Source organism: Bison bison, unplaced genomic scaffold (assembly GCF_000754665.1).
Source record: "Bison bison bison isolate TAMUID 2011002044 unplaced genomic scaffold, Bison_UMD1.0 scf7180017863325, whole genome shotgun sequence".
In the NCBI taxonomy this organism is placed as follows: Eukaryota; Metazoa; Chordata; class Mammalia; order Artiodactyla; family Bovidae; genus Bison; species Bison bison.
Genome location: NW_011493897.1, coordinates 980,284 through 1,006,254, shown reverse-complemented (window position 1 = coordinate 1,006,254; position 25,971 = coordinate 980,284). Strand labels below are relative to the sequence as shown.

At 39.1% G+C, this 25,971-nt stretch overlaps 1 long non-coding RNA gene across 1 annotated transcript in view; it reads left to right on the top strand.

The window, feature by feature from the left end:
- The first annotated feature begins 3,532 nt into the window (after positions 1 to 3,532).
- The window catches only part of LOC104983726, a 95,384-nt gene continuing 72,945 nt past the window's right edge, over positions 3,533 to 25,971 (top strand). The window contains exon 1 of the long non-coding RNA XR_824674.1: positions 3,533 to 3,599. This is a non-coding gene — a long non-coding RNA (uncharacterized LOC104983726). The remainder of the gene's footprint in view (positions 3,600 to 25,971) is intronic.

Below are 25,971 nucleotides of genomic sequence, written 5' to 3'. Positions count from 1 at the left end.
GCCACGTACTAGATGTGTCATATCAAGCCAACCATTTAATCTCTCTGTGCCTCAGTTTCCTGATCTATAAAATGAAGTCTAATAATAGCACCTATGTAATAGGGTAATTGTTAGGACTGAATAGCTAATGCATGTAAAGTACTGAACACAGTTCCTGGCACAGAGTAAGTACCCAAAGGAGGCCAGCCTTCATTGCCTGTGGAGCTGTGGGTTAGATCATCCAAATTCTTTTGAATGCCATGATGTATGTTTTAGGGGAATTCTTTTGGCTTCCTAAGAGTTGGACATGACTAAGCGACTTCACTTTCACTTTTCACTTTCATGCATTGGAGAAGGAAATGGCAACCCACTCCAGTGTTCTTGCCTGGAGAATCCCAGAGACGGGGGAGCCTGGTGGGCTGCCGTCTATGGGGTTGCACAGAGTCGGACACGACTGAAGCGACTTAGCAGCAGCAGCACTAAGATGAATCTGTGTTTGTTGCTTATACAATTATTAAAGGCTGGGGCTGGGGACTCAGTACACAGCCAAGGGAACCTTGTTAAAGATACAAGGTGTGACACAGAGAGTTCAAAAAACATCATTTTGAGCTGTTCGCATGGCACTTTTTCATGGTCAAACTATTAGTGGTCCTGGATAGTTTATGTCTTACTATATATCAACGTGGAAAGACAAATCTTATTGCCATACCAGTTTTGCAGGTGGACAAAGAGGTGAAAGAGACAGATTATGTGCCCTACTCCAAACTTGCAGAGGCAGGATCTATGCTCCACCCACACAGCAATTGCATTTAAAAATAAAATTAATCAAAGCAGCTTTTGGCATTGGCTGACAGGACAGGCCATGGACAGTGTGTATGACATGTCATTCAGCCGTGTTGGCAGCCTTGGGCACGGCTGCAGTGCATCTGGGGTAAGGCCAGGAATGAAGCACATCTCAGGGCTTCTATCACACCTCCCTCAATACTTGTTTATTTTGAGAGTCTCTAACAGGAAAATGTTAAAAAAGAAAAGAAAAGAAAAAGCTATGGGTGGGAATCAGAAAAGACCACTCTAGAGAAATCTAAAAATTTCTTAAAATTAAAAAAATATGTATAATGAATTTTAGGATGCTTCCTAAGTCCTGGACCACTTTGATAAGACAGTCTCTAAATGATATTGCTGTCTTCCGAAAGAAGATCTTGAAGAATAGAAAGATCAGAATGGGGGTGATGTGTCATCAGTCATTCTAAAAAAGTGAACAGAATATTTAAAATGGATAACCAATGAGGACCTACTGTAAAGCACAGGGAGCTCTGCTCAATGTTATGTGGCAACCTGGATGAGAGGGGGTTTGGGGAAGAATGGATACATGTATATGTATGGCTGAATCCCTTTGCTGTCTACCTGAAACTATCACAGCAATGTTGATCGACTATACTTCCAATATAAAATAAAAATTTTTTTTAAAGTGAGCAGAATTAATCTGGAGAAACAACCTACTAGAGTTGACAGCTGTTTAAGTAAAACTGATGAAATGGAATTGGGAAGAAAATACTCAGCTGGCTTCTTAAATGAGATGATGATTCATTAGCGGAGAGAGTTAGGGGTGTCTACAGTCCTTTTCTGATGATCTGTGGAGCAGTAGCCAAGATTATTCAAAAAGATACTTACTTTTAGCTTTGGGAAATGTCATGACATTTGTCTTGGCAGTAGATTAATTTTCCAACTAAACTTGTTAGCCTGATAAAAAATAGTTTATTAGAGATTGATGGGCATATGGGTGTTGTAACTTCTTTTCATTCACCAAATATTTATTGAGTACCCACTTTGTACCAGGCACTGGGCTAGAAGCTAGAAATACAGTGTTACATCAATTACACATGGTGTCAGTCCTCCTGGAGATTGACATGGACCAAATAATATGTATAAGTAAAGGGAGGCCAGGCGTGCTGAGATTCACGGGGTCGCAAAGGGTTGGACACGACTGAGCGACTGATCTGATCTGAATGGGCTAATTAGTATTTTCTCAATGGAGGAGACACGGGGGGAGTTGAATATGCAAATAATTAAGAATTGGCCTTCCCAGAAGGTTAGAAATATGAAAGCCCTTTGAAAACTGTGAAGTGTTTACTGAATGATAGAACAGTTCCCTGCTTCTGGACTCATGATAAGTCTCTGAATGGTCACCAGGTTGTTCCTGGTTACAATCTGGGCCACTGTTTCTGCTGGAACTTCCTCTCTTGAAGGAGGCCAACCTTCTTCTCCAAACTCTACATGGTGAATAAGAAAGACCCCAGGATTGGGTGGGATTAGGTTGAGAAATGATTCTGTCCATTACTGGAGCAGAGATACGGGTTCAGCTCTGCGAATTCATCACCTGGTTTGGCTGGAAATCTGACACACAAAAAGAAAGCACAACAATTTCTTGACCAAAGTTATAAGTAAGAAGGTCTGCTACTGTCCATCACTCATGCTATCAGGAACTGACACAATGTAGGTCTCATTTGCCATAACATTCTAAGAGTTAGACATCTGTGGATGAGAGTCTCAATGTTATTGTGAGGATGAAAAAAGTATATACCTAGAATTGAAGAGTCTTTTTTTTCTCTAATAGTTAGCACTTGCTAAATGTACATTATATGGCTTGCACCTTTACATTTATCATTTCATTTAATCATGTAAACCCTGCAAAGTAGCTCTTTTATTCCCATTGTACAGATGCGGGGAATGAAGGTTAAATATATTGATTCACTTGTCCAAGGTCACAGTGCTAAGAGGCGGCAGAATCAGGATTTATACCCAAGTCCCCCTGAACTTTAAAGCTTGTGGTTTTTTTCCATCACGTGATACTTTGGAGAACGCAGAGATAGAGATAAGAGCTGGAGTTCAAGACTCTGGTAACATTATTTGCTTTCCCTTGTTAAAGAGACAAGCAGGGGAGGAGAAGGAAGAGTCTACAACTGAGCTTTAAACTGGGGATTCGTGGAAGCAGATCCTACATCATTTTAAGCTCAGCATGTTTTATTGGGTGGGCCCTGGAATGAAAGACTAGGAAATAAGACGTCTGCTCTGACATGGAGGTGGAAGATCCTGTACTCTCACATGCCCATTAAAGCGAGAGATAAAATATAATCAGTCAGGAGAGGGCTTGGATAAAAGAAACCGAGACACATAACTGGGCAAATATACAAGAGCATGAAAGGGACCAAGACCCAGAAGATCACAGAAAGAAGTGACACATAGCTCATCGCTAAGCTGGAGTTATTTCTGCTTAGAGAGACACCAAAGTCCTCCCCTTCCCCTTGTCCCTTAGTCTTGGGAATGTGAAACTCTGGGGGTCATTCACGCTAACTCCATCTCCTTTATGGCTCCCTGTATAATTAGATCCAACCTTTTAAGGAAGAGAGCCCTGGCAGATATGTCTCATGATTTATGCATAACCCGATTCCTTTCATGTTTCCTGCTGTAAATTTTTGCTTATAAATTGCATTTTTGAAACCCTATTGTAGCCATTCCTGGGGGTGGGGAATTCCTTTGTAACCAGACCAGTCGGCTGCTATTTGGCTGACTGCTAAAGTAGATTGGAAGAGGCTGTAGAAGAACTGTGCAGGGAGAGCAAGGTAAGAACCTTGAGAAGATTATAGTGTCTGGGGATTTCTGGTCTCCAGTCTTCCTTCATTTGGTACTGTCCATAAGAAACCAACCTTGGACTTCCTTCTCCTTTGACTTCTCCCCAGATGCCTTATAAAATGTTAAACTTCCAACTGTGTGATTTTGCTTGTTGCCGTATCTTCTATTCTTAGAAATAAAAAAGCTTTTGCCCTGAAGGGATCTTTTTTCTCCCTCATGTTAGTTTTAAGTTTAATAATTTTTATAACCTCTTTAAACTGGCCTTTTTTTCCACTAGCATAGTCAAATAGAGTTCGTGATTATACCTGCTTAGGAGTTAATTAGCTTAGTTTAAGAGTGGACTTAATGTGGCTCTAACTTTAAGAACCACTGAAATAATAACCACAGTGATGATAACACTGAGTATAATCAATGAAAGAAAATTGTACCGCAATAGGGGATAGTGGTGATACATTTGTAGCACTTAGTTTAACACACTTAGCTGTTGGTCTGACAAAGATCTAAAATCCATCATTCTTAACAATCTATTCAATGTCTGAAAGTGTTTACAATGAAGATGATCATTCTGGTCTCTTGAAAAACTTGATAAAAGAAAAACAGTAAATTATCCCTTTGTTTGGTTGGTTGGGATAATCCCATCCTATCCATATCTCTATTATGGAATTTATTAAATTGCATTAGAATTATTGATTAGTTTAACTAACCCCTCCAATAAAATGCAAGTTCCTTGAGGGCATATTAATTAAAATTCATATCAATAAAATTTTACTAATCTTTGATTAAGTGGTGTCCAAAAATTCACTAACAAAAAATGAGGGGTCAAATTAATAAAGTTAATGAAATAATTGGGGCTAACCAGCTCAGCTAGCCAGCAGGGAGTTCCCATCCAAATTTATCAACACCTGGCTGAGTTTTGGCAACCCCTGGTGTCAGTTATCTTTTCTGACTTAAATATTGCTGGGGATGCTTCTGTGATTTATTGTTGGAATTTCTAGGACAAAAACAGTAACTGTAGCAATCTCGGGGTGAGTAGTACCCATTTGTTGGCCTACTTCAAGAAAATACATCCGGAAGATACTGGGGATGTTGAGATTCACCCTCCACTTCTCTGCTTCCAAAGGTGCATATATATATACATATACTGGATAAGGAAATGGCAACCCGCTCCAGTATTCTTGCCTGGAGAACCCCATGGACATAGGAGTCTGGCAGGCTACAGTCCATAGGGTTGCAAAGAGTCAGACACAACTTAGCAACTAAAACAAACAGACTAGAATAGGGGCTGGCTGGAGGATAGGAGCCATGTTCAATTGTCTTAATTCTAGTTTATGTCACTGCGGGAATCTTGTTGTATTGAGTGCTCAAAAATTGTTTATTGAATGAATAGTTTGTCTCACTTAGCATCACCAGGCAGTAACCTGAACTTCTTTGAAACTTAGATTAAAAAAAAAAAGATATAAGTAACCAACAGAAGGGCTTCCCTGGTGGCTCAGTGGTAAAGAATCTGCCCCTAATGCAGGAGACATGGGTTCGATCCCTGGATTGTGGAGATCCCCTGGGGAAGGAAATGGCAACCCTCTCTAGTACTCTTGTCTGGAGAATCCCATGGACAGAGGAGCCTGGTGGGCTACAGTCTGTGGGTCGCAAAAGAGGCGGACATGACTTATTGACTAAATAACAACCAGTAGAAGGAATCAACATTTGGCCCCATTACATCTTAAGTATCTAGAGTGCAGACTAGTCAATAATGTACAATGACATACTAGCAAGTCTAAATTTAAAAGCCTGAAAGAGCTGCACTGCATTTATACCTGATTAGCCTAAATACCATACTCAAAACTGTGCTTAATTCTAGCTTAAAGAGAGGTTTGCATTTGGGTGAAACTGAAGATGGCCATGGTTGTGACTCTGAATTGAATAATTGGTGCTGGAATAGAGCAAAGTGTACTAAAGCTTCCAACATTGTTGGTGGCAGAAGCAGAAAATAAATGGCAATGAAGGAGAAAACAGACCTTTACTTTTTAAATATATATTATTAGATCCTGGGGCCAAGAATTCATCAGATTATCTTGGCAAAGACTGTACAGGCATTTGTACATAGTGTATTGAAGAAGACATGTTCAGATGTACTGGAACAGCATTATCTTAACAGATCAACTAATCCTGGCCGAAGACGAACTAATCTAACAAATGATAATGAAACTTAGTATTAATGAGTAGCAGATAAATTGTCTGTGGCTTAAGAAGAAAAGTGAGAAAAAATGTGATGGTTGAAAAATGTGGAAGGATTTCTAATTATCACCTGAGTGACTACGGGGGTTTTGCCTCCACCAGACAAGCAGCTTTGGGAACTGGGGTTTCATTACTTGATACTATCAATTTATACAATATTCCTTTAGAATCATCCACATATTTATCATTTCTGTTTCCTCTTTTCCTTTTTGCATCTCTAATATACTATCTGGGATAACTTTATTTCTCCCTAAAAAACTACCTTTATTTTTTCTCTCAGTGCTAGCATACTTTTGATGAAATCTCTCTTTTTTGTTTGTTTGAAAATGGGTGAACTTAAACTTCACTTATGATGATAATTTTTTCTGATGGGTTATCAAATTCTAGACTGCAGTTATTTTTCTTCAGCATTTTTAAATATGTCATTGCTTTCTGGTTTCTATAGTTTCTTTTGGGAAGTCATCTGTCAATTTTATTTTGCTTCTTTGTAGGTAATGTGATTCCATTTTCGCCTTCCCTTGCCTCCTGCCCCATATTCTTTTAGTTTTTCCTTGGTCTTGGTTTTCAACAGTTTTGTGGTAACGTGCCTCGTTATGGGTTTGTTTGTTTGTTTGGTTTTTGTATTTTGTTGCTTGGATTCACAGAGATTCTCAGTGTGGGGCTTGATGCCTTTAATGAGTTGTGGAAAATTCTCAGCTGATATCTCTTCAAATATTGCTTCCTTTCCATTCACTGTCTCACTTCCTTAAAGACAAATATTGTGTCTGTTGGAACTTTCACTGTGTCCATATGTCTCATGCTCTTTTCTGTACTTCTCTCTCTTTTTCTCTGTGTCTGGATATTTTCTATTGATTTTTTTTTCTGGTTTGTGAATCTACTTTTCAACTATCTAATGTGCTGTCAAATCTATCTGTTGTATTCTGAATTTAAGTTATTGTATTTCTTTCAGTTTTAGAATTTCCATTTGATTCTTTTAAAAATATTTTCCAGTTGTCTGAGGAAACTTTTCCATCTTATCTATTTTTGAGTATATTATTCACAGTTATTTTAATTTGATAATGTCATGATCTGAATCTCTCATGGATTTGGGTCTGGGTCTCTCTGGGTCTCTCGTTTTCCGTTTTTTTCCCCTCTTGTTTTTCACACATTCAGTCTTGTCTCCTGTTGCTTCTGTAACTCTTGTTTGAGTCCTGGGCATTGTGTATAAAATATCAGAAGCTCTTACTGACATTCTTTTGCTTCAGAAAATAAATACATTTGCTTGCAGCAGAAGTCCAGAGGGAAATTATCCCAATCCAATTGATGACTGAATTCACTGAGAACTGAGATTTATCCTTTTTGACATTTATCATTTTTTGTCTATTTCTAGTTGACATTCACTCCTAAAATGTTACCTTTTAGAGGTCCTGAGTGAAAGCCTAAGGTATTATCAGAGTTCCTCCTCCTTGGTGGACCCTGACTCCAGTTTCTGTTCTCCCAGTGTTTAAGGCTGCCAGTGGCTCTGCTCAGTCTCCCAGCCTCATAGTCCCCACTTTTAAATCAACAAATGTGTCTAAGATGGTAAAGTTGAAAGTTGTGTTCATCTCTTCATTGTCAAAGTCTTTGTCTTCAAGTGTCTGATGTCTTGGTAGCTCTCTGAACCTTCAGATTGATGCCTTTACTTCAAATATTTATCCAGATTTTCTAGCTGGAAGAATTGATCTGTACAGATTTCAGTCACAGCAGGAAATCTCAATTATGTTAAATGAAATTTCTAGAAACCTCTCATGCGGTCAGTCTGTATTAGCAAACTTGGCTTATAATGCTCATATTATATTAAGAATAAACAACAACAGTAACAACTGAGTTTAGATTAGGTGCCCAGGGTAGCACGAGGATGATTTTTCATGATGCACTGATACAGTGATCCCCATACCCCTGGCCCAAGGCAATACTGCAAGGAAAGAACATCCACCTTCCTTTCTCTACCTTTTTCTCAGAAAATCTCTAATCTCTCCATCAGGGTAGAATCCCTGCTTGAATTATTCTTGTAGCTGTAGCACGTATAGTATTATGCACAAGGTTTGTGCACCTGTTCAAGGTCTTGCCCTTCCATTGCTTTCAGTTAGTTGGTAGCTTGAGCAAAATCTCATTATCCAGTACAACAGTCTGGTGGTTTGCAGACTTGTGTTCTTGTCACTATGAGACATGGGGAAAACCATTTCCTCTCTCTGGGGCTGTTTCCTTATCCACAAAATGAGGGGTGTGGACCAGATGCTTTCAAAGGGTTCCACCAGCTTAAATTATAAATATTTATAAATATAACCAACCTAGCAGTATTTCAATCTTTAAAATAATTTTAAAATATGAGTTTCTAAGTGACAGGATATGTGTGGAATGATTCTGAAATAGTGAGTCCTTCCCCTAGGAAGTTGCTCCCGTCGTCACCATTTCTACTACTTCTACTTGGAAGGAAGAACACTTAACTGGATGCTTGCTGTTCAACAGACACACGCTAGTGATTTTCAGCCTTCATTCTCCACTAGAAGCTCCTGTAGAAATTTATACATTGCCAAGACCCCATCCCTAGAGACTTCTTTTTCATGACCTAGGTGGGGTTAGGGATTAGTATTTTTTAAAAGCTCCCACATTCTAATTCTAATGTATAATCAGGGTTTATAAGCACTGAGCTTGGCACAGTGATGCTTACTGCATCCTTACAACAACCAGATGAGATAGATGGTATCAACTCTATGTTACCAGTAAGAAAATTGAATTTCATCAAAGGGAAGCATAGGGTTCACAGCTATACAGGCAGTAAGTATGACCTTTTGGTTACAAGTTCAGAGTGCTTTCCTCACTCAGCAAACAGAGACTGAACATTCTGGAAGTTCAAGCATCTAATTTAGGTACTTGGAGGGATGCAAAGATGACAAAGGTGTGGCCTCTGCTCTCCAGGTGGAAAGAACCCTGGGCCAAATATCTATTAGTTAACTAGTTAGGTGTTTTTATACACATTGTCTATTTTAATTCTAAGAATTATTCTCTAATGGGGAATATTGTCAACCTAAATTTAATACGTGGAAACAGAGAGTCAGAGAAATCCAGCAATTCAACAATTTGCCTAACTCCAAATAGAAGTAGTATGTGATAGAGACTGAATTTGAATCCAGATCTATCTGTTTCCAAAAGTTGTTTCACCAGGACTTGTATGTAGTAAAGTGGATGGGAAACATACACTAATAACTGTGCTATGAACTGGTGTATGATTAAGTGTAATAACGGAGCACACAACCTGGGTTTGAAAAGGCTTCTTGAGGGATGTAGCAGTGCTTTGGTATTTGACTTCTGAGGGATTTCCACCTATGCCTTCTCTTATAAAATATCTTCCAGGGTGTTTTGAAGAGTATGATAAAGGTAATCATGTCAGTGGTTTCCTACAGAATTGGTAAGAAGGGTAACACTTCAACATCCAATTAGCAAATGGAAAAAAATCTTCCCCAATATATCAGAGGGTGATTCTGGCATCAGAAAGCAAGTCAGTGTCACCTGGATTAGGGGCTTAATCTGTACTGCCTCTGGTCCTGGAGGAGGCTGAACCCAGCTCAAATGAAGACTTTAATTTGCAGTAGATCCATCGCCTTATCAGGAGCACTGTCGCCCAGCCACTACGAGATATGTTGCTTGGCCCTGAAGGCTCAGGGTCCTGCTATTCTCTAACCTGTGTAGCTAGGACCCTCCACGTTCCGGGGCAAGATGTATCTTCCCTGAGTGGGAGGGCATGCCATGGATGTCTCCTGGCCAGCAGAGCCTAGAGAAATACAAACTCAATTGCTATATACACTTTGTGTATGATCGTACTACAGTACAGAGGGCAAGAGCAGAGGTCTTAGAATCAGATCTGGGCTTGAATACTGATCTTGCTCCTTACTAGCAAATTATATTTACTCTCTGGGCTTCAGTTTTCTCATTTTAAAAATGAGTGCTAATAATAATACATAGCCTTAAGATTGTTGGAAGGAATGAATAATATAATGTACTTAAGATACCTAGGCTGGTAGGTGCATAACACATAGAAGATATTCCATAAATATCAATGGTAATAAAGGATACTTTTCTAAGGTTGGCTTTTGGTCCTAGGAAATCATTTTATCTCACTCAGTTTCCCTTTTAAATAGAATCATAAAGAGATTTGTCCATCTTGTAAACTTTGCTTACTTGAGATTAGGAAGTAGTATGAAGATTTTGAATGAAATATTCTAAGTTGACATAGTCCCAAATGTGTTCAGATAATTGGTTCACAAAAGATTTCAAGTGACTAGATAGTTCATTTCTCTGTCTACAAGCATTCCCTGATTACATTTTAAAATGTCCCAGGTAGATGAGAATCTATCCTATATTAAAAGATTTACAGGAGCAGGATACAAATTACAAAACTGCTGTGTTTAACAACTAAGCAAACCCTTTCTTAGAGCTTATCTACATCCTTAGTGCTAGAGCCCAGAATTATTTCTTCTTGTCCCTTTGCTGATGGGTAAATTCCTTAAGGACAGAACCTGTGTTATTTTGCTCACTATGGTATTCCCAGTGCTCGGCACATCATAGGCATTTGGTATTTGTTAAATGAATGAATGAAAGAGAACCACAAAATTCTGAAATTGAATTATAGAATACTATAATTTGATGAAAACATAGATGTTGACTGGCTCATTCCCAGCCCAAGACAGAAACATCTTCTCCAGCTTCTAGACAAGGACTCTTACTGCTCCTATTTGAATACTTCAGTGACCGTTAACTCACTTCTTTGAGACAGCCTATTTCACTATTAAACAACTCTGATATTAAAATGAATTTTTACTTAGGTAGAGCTCAACATTTATGTAGTTATTATTAGGTATCTGTGCATTTTCTTTTCATGAGTCCCTCCAGACTTCTTATCTTCTAGTATAATAATATGTTAACCTTTTCTCATGGCTTTATTTTTCTACCTCCTTGTTCTGGGCATCTAATCTCTATGCTCTTCAAGGTCTTTAATGCCTTCTTAGCTGGGAAACTGTGAAGTAGACTAAAGTATACTAAGAAATGTTTCCAGAGATTTAATCTGCAATCTGAACATGCTGGTCCAGTTTCAGTGTTCATCAATTCAATTGCTGTTCAGGAAATTACAGTCAATTTTTTGAAAATCCAAAATAAATAGAAAATCTTAAAGCAGCCAGAAGTGGGGAGGGGGAAAATTAGATGTAGGAGAACAAAGAAACAAACTAGAGCTGACTTCTCATAAGAAACAAAGGAGGCTAGAAAAAAATGGAATGACGTGGGGAAAAAAACCCATCCTTATCAACCCAGAGTTCAATATTTTGTGATAATATCCCTCAGATCTTAGGTGGGATAAAGCACTTTTAGGTAAAGAAAAGCTGAGAGGATTTGTTACCAGCAGATCTGTATTATAAGAAATGCTGAGGAATACTTATTAGTCTAAAGGGAAATGATACTAGATGAAAATTCAGGTCAACTCAAATGAATGACAAAATAAATATGTATTTAAATCAGAGGACTATCTTATTTTTAATATTGATTTTATTTTAATTACTTTGTTTATTTGACTCTGCTGGGTCTTAGTTGTGACACACGGAATCTTCCATCTTCATTGCAGTGTGGGTTGTGGTTATATCTAGAGCAACTGCTAAGAGAAAAAATCCAAAGAGATATAATTTAAAAGCCAATAGAGGAAATAAATGGGAATATGGAAAAAGTTCCATTAATAAAAAAAAAAAAACACTAAAAGGCTGAAAGGGAGAAATACAGGGGAAAAAATCTAGATGGGACAAATAGAAAAGAAATAGCAAGATTGGGCTTAAACCCAATGATCTTAATAGTTACATTAAATGAATATGGACTAAATACTTTATTTAAAAGATAGATTTTTCAGATGAGTAAAAAAATATCACGACTCAAGTATATATGATATCTAGAGGAGACACAGTTTAAATACAAAGAACACACATATCAGTTTACAGTCAAGGGAAGGGAAAAAAGATATACAATTAAACAGTAGTACAAGCAATTTGATATGGCTATATTAATATTAGCAGACTTAAGTCAAGGCGTATTTTCAGAGATTAAGAGGGCTGTTTCAAAAAAAAAAAAAAGACGGCTGTTTCATAATGATAAAAATGTCAGTTCATCAGGAAAACATACCATCTCTAAATATACATCTAATAACAGAAGGAAAATGTGACAGAACTAAAAGGACAGACAAATATCCAATTATAGTGGGAGATTTTTTTGTTTTAGGCTACACCACATGTCATATGGGATCTTAGTTCCCTGACCAAGGATCCAATCTGTACTCCCTGCGGTTGAAGTGTGGAGTCTTAATGACTAGGCCACCAGGGAAATCTCCATAATAGGAGATTTTAATAACATTCTCTAAGTAATTTATAGGACAAGTAAATTTTAAAAATCAGTAAGGATAAAAAGCTTAGAACAACACAGTCAATAACTTGACTTAGTGACATTTATAGAACACTTCACCCTATGACAGCAGAGTAAACATTCTTTTCAAGAGCCCAGGGAATATTCACCAAGTTGGACCATAAGCTGAACCATAAAATATCGCTCAGTACTTTCAAAAGACTACTATCTCACAGAATATATTCTCTGACTATAATAAAATTAAATTAAAAACCAATAACAAAAAAGTGTCAAGAAAAGTTCTCAAATATTTGAAAATTAAACAACACATTTATAAATAACCTGTGTCTCAAAGAGGAAGTCACAAGAGATATCGGAAAGTAGTTTTCACTGAATGAAACAAAGGGTTGGTATACATCTAAAGAAAGGCTTGAAGGAAAATTCAAAGCTTTAAATACTTTCTTTTAAGAAAAGAAGAAATGTTTAAAATCAGTGATTTCCATATCCACCTTAAGAAGCTAGAAAAAGAACAAATTAAACACAAAGGAAATAGAAGGCAGGAAATAATGAAGAACTAAAGTTAATTAAATAGAAGAAAAGACAAACAATGGAAAAATTAATAAAGCTAAAAGTTGGTTCTTTGAAAAGATTAATAAAATTCATAAATTTCTAGTAAGGCTCATCAATGAAGAAAACTCCAAAATCAAGAATGAAAGAAAGAATATAAATATAGATGCTACAGATACTAAAGGACAATAATAAAAATTTTATAAATAATTTTATGTCAATAAATATGATAATTGAGATTAAAATAGACAAATCCATTAAAAACATAACAAAATTTACTCAGGAAAAACAAAAAATTGAAAAAAAAGAAAAAAGTTCTAATTTTAAGCCTTTTCATGAAGAAAACAGCCCATCCATATGGTTTTATGGAGAGTTTTGTCAATTATCTAAGCAGAAAAAATACTATTCCCTACATAAATTCTTTCTGAAAACAGAGGAGGAGAGAAAGCTTCCCAAATAATTTTATGAAATCAGCATTATACTGATTCCAAAATCAGAAAACTGAAGACTGTTTTCTTTAAAGAACATAGATATAGATATAAAAAAATAACTCCTCAACAAATTACTGTCATACTAAATCTAACAATGCATGAAAGGAATACTTTTAAAAATTTTATTAAGGATAATTTATTAAGACCAAGTGAAGTTTATCATAAATAATACAAGGATAGTTTAATGTTTGAAAATCAATCAGTGTAATTCACCACATTTAGAGAATAAAGAAGAAAAGTCATATGATCAACTCCATAAATACAGGAGAAAAAAATTTGGAAAAAATCCAACACTCATTCCTAATCAAAATGCTCACCAGAGAGGAACATAACCTCTTCAATCTGATAATAGACATCAATGAAAAATTCTACAACTAATATCATATTTAATAGTAAAACATTGAATGCTTTTCTCTTTAGATTAGGAAAATGCTCTCTCTACTTCTATTCAGTAATGTATTGAAGGCCCTAGGCAGTACAGTACTGCAAGCAAAAGAAATAGAGTATAAATTTTGTAAAAGAGGTAAAATTACCTTTATTCTCCAATGGCATTATTACTGTGTATTCTGTGGAATCTAAACAAACAAAGAAAAAACCCTATTGGAACTAATAAGTGCACTTAAAATGTTATGGACAACAAAACCAATATGCAAAGATCAGTTATATGTGTCTATACTAGCACCAAAAATTTGGACAATAAAATTTAAAAGTATTATTATAATAGTGTCAAAAGCATCAAACACTTAGAATAAATTTAATAAAAGTGCAAAATATCTACACTGAGAAGTACAAAACATCATTGAAAGAAATTAATTAAGACCTAAACAGAGAACTTGGAGAAGGCAATGACACCCCACTCCAGTATTCTTGCCTGAAGAATCCCAGGGACGGGGAGCCTGGTGGGCTGCCATCTATGGGGTCGCACAGAGTCGGACATGACTGAAATGACTTAGCAGCAGCAGCAGCAAACAGAGAACTAATGGATTCAAAGAATCAGTATTGCCAAGGTGCTCATTCTTTGCAAATTCATCTATAGACTTGTTCAGTTCAGTTCAGTCGCTCAGTCGTGTCTGACTCTTTGCGACCCCGTGAATCGCAGCACACCAGGCCTCCCTGTCCATCACCAACTCCCGGAGTTCACTCACACTCACGTCCATCAGGTCAGTGATGCCATCCAGCCATCTCATCCTCTGTCGTCCCCTTCTCCTCCTGCCCCCAATCCCTCCCAGCATCAGGGTCTTTCCCAATGAGTCAATTCTTCGCATGAGGTGGCCAAAGTATTGGAGTTTCAGCTTCAGTATCAGTCCTTCCAATGAATACCCAGGACTGATCTCCTTTAGAATGGACTGGTTGGATCTCCTTGCAGTCCAAGGGACTCTCAAGAGTCTTCTCCAACACCACAGTTCAAAAGTATCATTCTTCGGTGCTCAGCTTTCTTCACAGTCCAACTCTCACATCCATACACGACCACTGGAAAAATCAGAGCCTTTTTTGACTAGACGGACCTTTGTTGGCAAAGTAATGTCTCTGCTTTTGAATATGCTATCTAGGTTGGTCATAACTGTCCTTCCAAGAAGTAAGCGTCTTTTAATTTCACGGCTGCAGTCACCATCTGCAGTGATTTTGGAGCCCCCCAAATAAAGTCTGACACTGTTTCCACTGTTTCCCCATCTATTTCCCATGAAGTGATGGGGCCAGATGCCATGATCTTCGTTTCCTGAATGTTGAGCTTTAAGCAACTTTTTCACTCTCCTCTTTCACTTTCATCAAGAGGCTTTTTAGTTCCTCTTCACTTTCTGCCATAAGGGTGGTGTCATCTGCATACCTGAAATTATTAATATTTCTCCCAGCAATCTTGATTCCAGCTTGTGTTTCTTCCAGCCCAGCGTTTTTCATGATGTACTTGGCATATAAGTTAAATAAGCAGGGTCTATAGACTTACTGTAATCCTAATAAAAATTCCAGTGGGTTTTTAAAAAAATGTAAATTGGTATGTTAATTCTAAAACTTATATAGAAATACAGAAGACTAGAACAATCAAGATAATCTAAAAAAAAGAACAAATTTTTGGAATTCCCATTGTCTGATTAAATAAATATTTTACAATTATAGTATTTAACACAGTGAATTGACATAAACATAGAAAAACAGATCAATGGAACAGAATATAGAGTTCAGAAAGATCCATACATATATGGTCAGTTGATTTTTGACAAATCAGTTCAGTAGAGGAAAGAAAAACCTTTTCCAACACAGTGCTGGAACAACTGGATAAACATATGAAAAAAAATTTACTCTTACCTCATATTACATACAAAATTAATCTGAGATGTATCATAGACCTCAACATGAAAGTTAAAACTGTAAAAATTCTAGAAGAAAACCTGAGAGGATATTTCTTGTGACCTTGGAGTGGAGAATATTTCTTAGAGAGGTTACGAAAAGCACTAACCAAATAGAAACAAACTGTTGGTAAATCAGATTTATCAGAATTCAAACTACCTATCAAAAGATACCATTGAAATGAAAAGGCAAGCTACAATCTAGGGAAGAATATTTGAAAAACATATCTGACAAAGAATTTCTTTCCAATATATATAAAGAACTCTTAAAAATCAATCATAAAAAGACAATCTAACAAATAGAATGGGGAAAAGACACTTAAGAAAAAAAAAGTATAAATGGCTAACATACACATGAAAATGTGCTCAATATCATTAGTCATTAGTAAAATGCAAGTTAAAACTGCAATGAAATGTCACTACCTACTGACCAGAATGGCTAAAATGATAAAGACTGACAACACCAAATGTTGTCAAGAATGTGGAGCAACTGGAACTCACATACACTGGTAGTGGGAGTGTCAGATGGTACAACTACTTTGAATTAGTGTTTGGAAGTTTTTTAAGAACTTAAAGTCATAGCCTTGACTAGATGGACCTTTGTTGGCAAAGTAATGTCTCTGCTTTTCAATATGCTATCTAGGTTGGTCATAACTTTCCTTCTAAGGAGTAAGCATCTTTTAATACTCTTAATACTCTGTAAGCCAGCAATTTAATGCTTAGGTATTAACCCAAGAAAAATAAAATCATTTTGGCAAAAAGACTTTTGCAAGATTGCTCCTAGTAGCTTTATAAAAGCCCAAACCCATAAACAACCAGGGTCCATCAACAGGAGAATGACTAAATAAATGGTTGTATTTCCATACAGTGGAATTCTATTCACACTTCCATGTGGCTCAGTGATAAAGTATCTGCCTGCCAATGCAGGAGCCACAGGAGGCACTGATTTGATCCCTGGGTTTGGAAGATCCCCTGCAAAAGGAAATGGCAACCCACTCCAGTATTCTTGCCTGGGAAATCCCTTGGACAGGGGAACCTGGTGGGATCGTCCATAGGGTTGCAGAGTTGGACACAACAGAGTGACTGAGAACACAAACAATAAAAAGGAACAAACTAGATATACACAATATAAATTAATTGCAACAGCATTATTCATAAGTCAAAGAAGCCAGGAGCAAAGGACTATGATGGTATGATTCTGCTTATATGAAAATTATTAATAGAACAGGCCAAATTAAAGTGATGGAAATCAGATCCATGATTGCCAGGGGTCTGAGTATATGGTCGGAGGAGGGGATTGACTGTGAAGAGGCTGGAGGAGCTCTTTGAGGTAAGGGAAATATCCCATATTTTGATTGCAGTGGTGAATATATGACAGTATACACTTTTCGAAACTTAGAGGATTATATTTTTTAGTGGGTGAAATTTATTGTGTGTAAATTATATCTCACTTAGAGATGATTTAAAAACACAATCTTGTGAGGATAAGAATGTTATCCCTATTTTACAGATGGGAAAAGTAAGATCAGAGAGGTATTAACTTGCTTAAGTTCATACAGCAGATAAGTAGTAAAGCCAGAGTTTAAGCGTCTATATGTCTTTTATGCCAAAGGTCAAGATCTTCATGTCTATAAAGAACTTAAAAATGATTTTGTGTGTATGTTTGTGTTTATACATGCAGGCATCTTCTGCTTCTTCAACTAGCATGCAAGCTCTTCAAAGGCAGGGGATTCCCTATATTCGTTTTTTCTGGGTCTAGTGTGCAGACTGCTCTGTAGCAAAGTCAGGCTGTCTGTAGACCTGAGCTTACCCATCACTCCTGTGTGCAGTGACTTTGAATGGATTACAGGTGTGTCTGAGGAACTGCTCCCCTTGTCCTACGGGCATCTGGGGTTCCTGGGCTAGTTGCCCTGGCTGAGATCAGCTTCATGCATTTAACCCTGGGTGCAATGGAAATATTTTTTTCCTTTATTCCATGAAAAAGATTAAGAAGCACTGACTTAGGAAGTGCTGCTGAAGTTTAAAAGTAAAGAGAGGGTAACTCTGACTGAGATGCTCTGGGTCAAGGACCCATGGGGAAAAGCTTACTAATCAGAGAGAAAGGGAAGAGAAGGGTAGAAGGTAGAAGGGGAAGAGAAGGTTGGATTGGAGTAAGACTGTGTTTGACACATCCTTGGGGACAGTGAGCAGAGTGGCCAGGTTAGAGCTGGGTTAACAGAGATGTGTTTGAATGAGCTAGATGGATACTTTTCTGGTGAGGGTCTAGCATTGGGTCTAAGGAGTTTCAATGTACTTTGCAGTACAAGCTCCTTGTTCAGCTTTCACACGAGATTTAATATGTGAGGCTGGGGTAGGGAAGGAAAAGTGAGTGTTTTTAAGAATAACATGCTGTTCCTGGACTTTGTGGCTGAGGGTCCTGCCGGCTGCTGGGACGAGCCAGCCCCTCAACCTGGAGACTCTTATGTAGTCTGGCTTTCCTTTCACACAGCGTTTGTTCCCAGCCCCTGGCTGCCTCCCCCCTGGGGAGGACATCCGTGGGGACAGTTCCTGTTTCCCTGCCTTTGCAGCCCTTGCCTTCCTGAATGCGATATGATTGTTTCTCTGGGCACAGTGAAAAGATGCCAGTGGAGAACGGAAGTATCTCATGCTTCAGCAATTTTTTTTTAAGGCAAAAAAGAAAAGGCTATTGAACTTGGGAACTCTGGACCTGGAGTCCTCTCTTCCTGGTGTGGGAGCGGGAACATTGTACCGAGTCTATCAATCAGCTCTGTGGGCCAGATATCCAACATGGGAACGATTTGACTCCCATCCATCAGCTAAGCAGTGACAATAGTATTAAATTCCTTCTTGCTCTCGAACTGCTATATTTATGCTTTTCCCCTTGGGGATCTTGGGGCATGGAAATTGAGAACTTCATCCTCGGACCCCTCCCCCCTCCTCACTTTCCACATCTTCATCCCCTGTAAATATTCCTTTTTTTTTAGCTTTATTTAAAGGAATTTAAAAAATAATTTTATTTAGTTTTGGCTGTGCTAGGTCATCGCTGCTGCACAGGCTTTTCTGTAGCTGTGGTGAGTGGGGGCTACTCTCTGGTTGTGACTTGCAGACTTCTCATTGCAGTGTTTTCTCTTGTTTCAGAACACAGGCTTTAGTGGGTGCGGGCTTCAGTAGTTGTGGCTCCAGGGCTCTAGAGCACAGGCCCAATAGTTGTGGCAGAAAGGCTCACTTGCTCCATGATATATGGGATCTTCCCAGATCAGGGATTGAACTTGTGTCTCCTGCATTGGCAGGTGGATTCTTCACCACTGAGCCACAAGGGAAGCCCTAAAAAAATTCTTTTTATTTTTGATTATCTTTTTTAAAATTAATTTTTATTGGAGTATGGTTGCTTTATGATGTTGTGTTAGTCTCTGCTGTATAGCAAAGTGAATCAGCTATTTGTTTACATATATCCCCTCTCTTTTGGATTTCCTTTCCATTTAGGTCACCATAGAGCACTGAGTCGGAGAAGGCACTGGCAACCCACTCCAGTACTCTTGCCTGGAAAATCCCATGGACAGAGGAGCCTGGTAGGCTGCCATCTATGGGGTCACACAGAGTCGGACATGACTGAAGCGCCTTAGCAGCAGCAGCGGAGCATTGAGTAGAATTCCCTCTGCTATACAGTAGGTTCTTGCTAGTTACCTATTTTATATGTGCATGCATGCTAAGTTACTTCAGTCATGTCCGACTCTTTGTGATCCAATGGACTGTAGCCCACCAGGCCCCACTGTCCATGGGATTTTCCAAGAAAGAATACTGAAGTTGGTTACCATGCCCTTTTCTAGGGGATCTTCCCGATCCAGGGATAGAACCCAGGTCTCCTGCGTTGGAGGTAGATTCTTTACCACTAGCGCCACCTGGGAAGCCCGCCTATTTTCTACATAGTATCGGTGGAATATGTCAATCCCAATCTCCCAATTCATTCCACCTGCCTTTCATCCATTTTAAATTTTCTTTCATCCACTCTTTTATTCACTTGTTCAACAAATATTTCTTGAAAATCTATTATGCATGAGATACTGAGGTAAATATTGAGAATAAAGCATTGCTTGAGACCCCCATCCTTGACCTCACGTGTGTACAGTTCAGTGAACTGTGCGTTTACAGAGTTTCTACTGCATGAAGGTAGTTATCGTAGACATGGAAAGACAGAAAATACAGAAAAAGAGATATCATATAGGAGTATACCTCAAAGCTTTTGAAGTCTGGGTTTCTGTCTAATTGATCTTTAGCCCTCTTACACTACATATGAGCATGGCACATAGTAGGCACACTATGATTGTTTGCTGAATTCGTAAAGACAGAGTATCAGTTTGTCTTTACTAATTCAGCAGTCATAGTTTTTTGAGAAGTCACATAGCATAAAAAGAACATAGGCTCTGAGTTTCGCAGACCTGAATTTGCTGTTCAGCTCTACCACTGCTGTGACCTTGAATATGTTGCATAACCTCTCTGGGTCTTAATTTCCTCTTATGAAAAATGAGGATAATACTATTGCTAATATAATACTATTGCATAGTAATAATACCATTACTACAGGAATTTGGTAAGAATCAATGAGTATGTAAAGTGTTTAAGGACAGAAAGTATCTGGCACATAGTGATTAATAAATAGCTTACACAACTCTTTGGTGTCATCAACAATGAGTAATAAAGGTGAAATGAACAGTAGAGATAAAAACTTACAGACCAATGGAGAAAGTGTGGTTACAGAGGGCTGCAGCTCACGTGGAGATGGGGAGGCCCTGAGCTGTGCCTGGAAGGTCACCCGCATGTGGATAAGTGGAGAGGGGGCTGAGGCAGGGCAGAGGGCATAAGCAGCAGTGAGGCGCTACCTTCCGGGACATGGCAGAGGAAGGGGTGGACTAGCAGGGAGGGTTCCTCCAGGACTTGGCTCCAGACCGGTGGAGTATTAAGTGGAGCTGGCATCCGCTAAGTAGTGTTTGGAATAATGAACCTGGAGCAGTATGCAGGGTGCCTAGAAGGGGAGGCAGGGGGAGTAGTTAGGAGATGACACAATAATCCAAGGGGCATGGGGGCCTGGATTCAGGGGACAACAGAGTAAAAAGGAAAGTGTGGATTTGACAGCCCTTGCGATAGAACAATTAGCAGGACCAGCTTTAGAGAAGTTTGTCTAGGATCACAGAGTCAGTAGCTCCTCCTCCTAAAGATATGGAGTCCATCAGGACCCTTCAGAGATCTTTTCCAAAATCTCTGCCATACTGAGTCTTGTTCTGATACTTTTTAAAAAATTTTGTCTCTTCAGACAATGTTTTTCTAACTTTAAGTATGCCTTGTCATTTTTTTTGTTGCTGAAATTGGGCATGATAAATCTGGGAAAAGGAACCAAGACAGATTGGTCTTTGGTGTGAGACTTTATGTTTATCTGGCAAGAGTTAGGCTGTGCTGACTGTTTATCGTAGCTTCCTGTCAGAGAATAAAATGTTCTCTAGTATCCTTGCTTTCGTCTCCCTCGTTGTCTTTTGGTTTCTTTAGCATTTGTGTGCATGCTCAGTTGTGTCCAGCTTTTTGTGACCCTGGACTGTAGCCTGCCAGGCTCCTCTGTCAATGTGATTTTCTAGGCAAGAATACCGGAATGGGTAGCCATTTCCTTATCAAGGGTTTCCTTAAAGAGTCTTTCTTAAAAACAGTCATGGAAGTTTCTAGGGGGCAGGAGTTGAGCATTTTCTTTCCCCAAGGTTAGGTAGGCTCTGGCAAAATAGTTTTCCTTGAGGGAAGGAGAACAGAGAGCTCTGGGCATATTGGAAAATGGCTACTTTCTCTACCCTCCACTCCCTTACTGGAAGCATGAGATTTTTCTCTAATTGTCCCAGTAAGAATCTAGTAAAACTCAGGAAAGTTTAGGGATCCCCTAAGACTGCCCTTCCTTCAGTTTTCAACTCTTGCACTATTCCTCACTACACTTCCAGCAGTTCATGAGTGATAATTTAAGTGCTGGCTCCATCTGTGGACTTCTGCTCCCAGTTAAGTATGTGCCTAGTGGTCTCTCCAGTTTTCAGGGCAGCAGCTTGCTCTATGACCTTATTCTCTGATGGATCTGAGAAGAGTGATGATTTTCCATTTGTTCCCCTTTTTTCTTGTCATGAGGAGGGGAGCGATGACATTCAAACTCTTTCAATGTTGGACCAGAAACTGGAAGTCCCAGAGGTCTTTCCCCTTTGAAATAAACTTACTTTGGTTGGTCTAAAAGCCAGAGAAAAACAGTTACCTAAGTTTTTAGAGGTAAAGGGGTAATAAACATTATTAAAGTTTTTTAATAATGATTATTCATCATTCACTTATTTATTCAAAAATATTTCCTGAAGGCCTCAGGGTGCAATTGTATTGTGCTGGGCTTTCTGGGAGTTATTAAAAAAAACCAAAAAACAGTAAGACATGGTTCCTGGTCTAAAACTCATGATATCCTCCTGATTTTATTCTTCCCACCTAAAGTTATCTTCCACATCTGACAATTGTTTTTCTTCTCCACTTTAACCAGTGTTGCCTAGGAATTAGCACATTACTGCAATCAGAGAAATCTCAGCCCACATGGTGGCTCTGCTACACATCAGCTGTGAATCTTATGAACATGTCTTAGCCTCTCTCAGGATAATAGCCCATCTCAATGAATTTTCATAAGGATTACCCTATAACCACATGGCATGTAGGAGGTAGTTAGTAAATGGTAGCTATTTTAATTATTTTCTCTGATTGTACCAGAAGGCGATCATGTAAAACACGTGTAACATAAAATTTACCATCTTAACAATTTTCAAGTGTATTATTCAGTATTGTTAGGCATATTCACATTGTTTTGCAACCAGTCTTCAGAACTTTTCACCCTGAGAAGCTGAAATGCTCTAGCCATTAAACAATCCCTCATTTCCCCCTGCCCCAGTCCCACTGTTACACTATCTGTGTTTAAGAAATAGCCTCTTAAAAAAAAAAAAAAAACCATCAACATGAGTATTCATCTTGCATGGGCCTCTAGAATGAGACCTGAAGACTTAACATCACTCCCTGGGCTGGTCTTTGGTATATTCACGCAAGAAGAAAACTATACACCCTTGTCAGGGCCCAGCTGAATCCTGGTCTGAGCCCTGGAGCTCTCAGGACCTGGATCCTTGAGATCAGTACTGGATCCTTGGCATCATCAGTAATAAGCCAGGGATTCCCCCACCTTGTGATTTTCACAGTTTCAAGATGAAGAGTGGGGACGTGATCCCTGAGCTGTAGCCTCACCTTCTCATGCTGTGTGTTAAGGCTGTTGTTGGATGACTTGAGCTCTAACCTGTAACTCATGTCCCCGGTAGGAGTAGATTCTGACCTTCATGCAGGTGTCTCCCAAACTTCTGGCTTTGACTTCTTCTTGAGTATCACACTTTTTAGATTTTTCAATAGCAGTCCAAACTCAACAGGTCCCAAGTGAACCCACTGTCTTTCCCTCACAACTTTCTGTGTTTTTCTGACTGTGCTTTTCATTTCTATAAATGATTTTTCCACATTCCTATTTCTTATCCTTTGAAATTTTCTTCTAATTTCCTCCCTCTCCTTTACCCCTACATTCCATCAACAGCCAAGGCCAGATAAGTCTAATTGATTCCTTCCCTGTCCCCTCATTGCCATTATTACAAGTTTTCTTTTCGTCTCATCAGGAGATCCTGTGCTTATAGAGAGTTCTGTATAAATTCTTTTTTTTAGGAATTTGTTTTCTTATATAATTTACTTGGCTATGCTGGGTCTTGGTTGCAGCGTGCAGAATCCCTAGTTCCCTGACCAGGAATTGAACACACGCTCCCTGCATTGGGAATGCAGTCAGTCACTGGACCACCAAGGACATCCCTATAAATTAACTTGGGAATCTCTTCATTTTCCAACTCCTCTTGTGAATCACTGTCAGAACAATGTTTGTAAAACCTGTCTCTGGTCACTCATTACTTACAATCTTTAATATATCACAACTGCCTATGAGATATTGGCAAGATATATCAGGCATAGGTCAGATATAGCAGTCTGCTACTGAATGTCTTCCAAACTTTGTCTCTAATCCTTTCTATGTATATTAATTACCTGCTGCTGCATAACAAATTATTCCAAAACTTAGTGGCTTAAAACAGTGCATATTTAATATCTAATAGTTTCTATGGGTCTGGAATCTGGGTATGACATAAATGGGTCCTTCAGGTCAAGGCACCAGCTGGGACCACAGCCATCTCAAGGTTTGCCTGGGGAGGAGCTGCTTCCAAGCTTACCTGGTGGTGGTTGGCAGGTTTCAGTTCCCTGTGGACTGTTGAGCCGAGGGCCTCAGTTCCTCACTGGCTGTAGGTCAGAAGCTACCCTCAGTTCCTCATAAATTGCACTGTTCCACTGGGCAGCTCATAACATGGCAGCTGGTTTCGTTATTGAGAGGGAGGTAAGAGGGGGAGATGATGAACAAGATGGAAGTCAGCCCAGTCTTTTATAGTCTATTGTGTGGTGGGGCAGGGAGAGATTTCACAGGAAGGGAGTGGCTATTAGGAGGCCATCACTGGGAGCCATTTCAGAAGTTTCCTACTCTACCAGGCTTCTTGACTCCTCCATCCACTTGATGCCCTGGGTACTGGCCCACATCTTGTGCTGGCTGCGACTTGAATACTGCCACTCTTTTATACCCCTATGCCTTTACTTAGGCCGTTCCTTCCATCTCAATGCCCTCTCCACCTCCATAGCTATCTATGAATCCTTAGGTGCATGTGTGCATGCTCGTGCTAAGTTGCTTCAGTCGTGTCTGACTCTTTGCGACCCCATGGACTGTAACCCACCAGGCTCCTCTGTCCATGGGTCTCCAGGCAAGAATACTGGAGTGGGTTGTCATTCCCTCCTCCAGGGGATCTTCCCGATTCAGGGATCGAACCTGTGTCTCTTACGTCTCCTGCATTGGCAGGGTGGTTCTTTACCACTAGCACCACCTGAACAGCCAAAAGTGAAAGTGTTAGTCACTTGTTGTTTTTGTTTAGTCATTCAGTCGTATCCAATGCTTTGGATGCCATGGACTATAGCTGCCAAGCTCCTCTGTCCATGGAATTCCCTAGGCAAGAATACTGAATTGGGTAGCCATTTCCTTCTCCAGGGGATCTTCCTGACTCAGGGATTGAATGGGGATCTCCTGCATTGCAGGCAGATTTTTTACCATCTGAGCCACTAGAGAAACTTTGATTCAAACACCACTATTCCTGTACCAGGTCTGGAATAGATCTTCCGCTCTGGAGTCCTGGGGCGTACCCAGGGGCATATCTATATATTGGCTGTTATCACATTCTGCTCTGTGGGAGACTGGTTTGTATAAGTGTACTCCCCAACTCTCAGTAGGCTGAGTTCTTTGAAGACAGAATTATGTCTTAGTCAACTTTTTAATCTTGGCCCTAGCACAGTTCCTGAAACACAGTAAACAGTCAAACATTTGTTGAATTGCAAACAATGGTGAGGCCTGAGAGCCCAGGTTCTGTGCAGATGGAATGCTGTTAATAGCAGTGGCAGGGGAAAGACACCCCATGCTTCACAAATAGCCCTTCAGGGCTGATGAAGCAGCTGCCTTGCTGTGGCTCCAGGGATTAGTCAGGGACCTGGAACATCTGTAGGGACCGTGGGCTGCTGGGGACTAGAAGCCACTGATACCTGATCCTATATAGGAACTCGGAAAGAATAGAGTCAGGTTGTGTTATTATTCCATTTAAAGAAACTCTCCTCATGACCCCAGCAATGCCAATGACCTAGAAATCAAGGGGGAAAGGAGCTAATATTACTTAACCCCTAAATTTTGCTAGTATTTAGTACTCAGAAAATCCCCTATAGAGTGATTACTATATGCCCATTTTAAAGATTAAAAAATCAAAATTCAGAGAGGAATAGTAACTTAGTGGAACTTAGTAATTCAAATTCAAATGTGGCCACAAAGCATGTGCTCCTTTATGACACCACAATTCTGCCAATATCTACTGAGTAAGTAGTTTGTGCAAATCTCTGTGGTAGAACATTGAAGATTTCAAAACCTATAAGCATGGATCATATCTTTCAAAGGGCTCTAAGATAGAGTTGAGTTTGGATGAGTTGACTGGTGCAGGGTAACTGAATTTAATTAAAGATGGTGGACAGTCCCATACAGAGACATAGATGCAAACACACATCACACACACACACACACACACACTTGTCTATATATGTAATAGGGAAAATAGTTTAAAATGATTGATGGCAACTGGGAAGACTGGGGAAGTTTCTTGAAGGAGATTAACAGTAAAAAAAAAAAAAAAAAGTAA